The sequence below is a fragment of the Selaginella moellendorffii genome, unplaced genomic scaffold (assembly GCF_000143415.4).
Source record: "Selaginella moellendorffii unplaced genomic scaffold, v1.0 SELMOscaffold_77, whole genome shotgun sequence".
Classification (NCBI taxonomy): Eukaryota; Viridiplantae; Streptophyta; class Lycopodiopsida; order Selaginellales; family Selaginellaceae; genus Selaginella; species Selaginella moellendorffii.
The window spans coordinates 362345-363790 of NW_003314338.1; positions in this window are offsets into that span (position 1 = coordinate 362345).

The window sequence follows — 1446 nt, forward strand, 5'->3', positions numbered from 1 at the left end:
ATAAAATAATATATATATTTTTATATAATTAAATTATATTTTTGTTTGAAGCATCAGAGAGCTTCAAGAAACTTAATCTCCAATGTGTATGACTGTAATACATTCCAAGCAAGGTTGTCAGTAATCTAGAGAAGAAGAAAAGAGAATACAGATGTTTGCCGGGGAGCTAAAAGTATCAAAATAGAAAACTCATCTCCTCAGTCACTGCCACTTGGCTCACTATTCTCAACACTGAGAACTTGCCAGTGGATAGATGGACTCGCTGAGGTTAAGCATGTGCAAGCCAACCAAGGTAGCTTGGCCCATGACTCTAGAATGGGATCCAGCTTGTTGTCACTGAGCCATTGCACATGAAAATGCATTCAGTTTGGCTACAAACAATATGTGAAAGCTTTTTAGCTCAAACTTAAGAGTGCCATACCATTGTTTGGCATGAAGAACTGGAAGAAATCAGCTTGACTGAGGAAGACAATGTTCAGTCTGCAGCGAACTTGACAAGATGGTGTGTAGTGAGCTGCTTCTGTTAGAGGTAGTGCTGAGCTTGGCATATAGCAGCAGAGATAGATTCAAGCAACCTCTTCAAGTGCATTATTGCAATCTCTTGACCAAGCTGAATAGCAAAGTAGAGGATCCGTTAGTAGCAAAGAGCAAGAAAGGAAGTCTGGATTACCATGTTCATGTAGGCTATGTTTAACATTAGCATTTATAAATCTATAAGAGTAATAATAATCACAAAGCCTTTTATAAGAGAAATCAAGTTTAGAAATAATTAATTTGCTTTTAATTTGCAATTATTTAAAAACAAATGAAAAAAAGATTAGCAGGGATTCCAGCAGAAATAAAATCAGGGATCCCAGCTCTGATGGGAAGTAGATATAAAAGTCTGTAAATGTAAATTAGTTTTCTGATATAAAAATATACTTTAACGATTCTGTAAATTAATATTTGTTCATTTTTTAGGTTCTAATAATATTTCCTGAACTTGTGTTACTTAAGTGGTTAATAGATTTAACGTTTTTAGATTGTCATAGCTTACCCAGAGAAATTTTGATTGAAGCCAAGCAGGCATTGCAGCCTTGAAGCCTTGGAGGACTTGTACCTTCTATGGAGCACAATCGGTCTGTGGCATATTGCCAACAGAAAGGCTTCTTAGTGTAGAAAATATTTTTAACAGTTAGAGAAAAGTATGAATGACAACAGCGTCCCCACCGAGGACATGACCGCATGGCAAGTGCTCGACCTCAAGCACGAATCTTGACATATCCATTCATGCTCTTGCCATTTGAAACAGGTCCTTTAGCCCAACATTCATGCTCCTAGCTGCATTCCTAGCTTTCTTACTACTTAGATTCATGGTATCTAATGATACCATGCAGAGGTAGCCATGAGGTGCTGGTTTTTATCCTCTCAATGCTTCCAGAGTAGAGTTCCCTTGCAAAGCCCTAC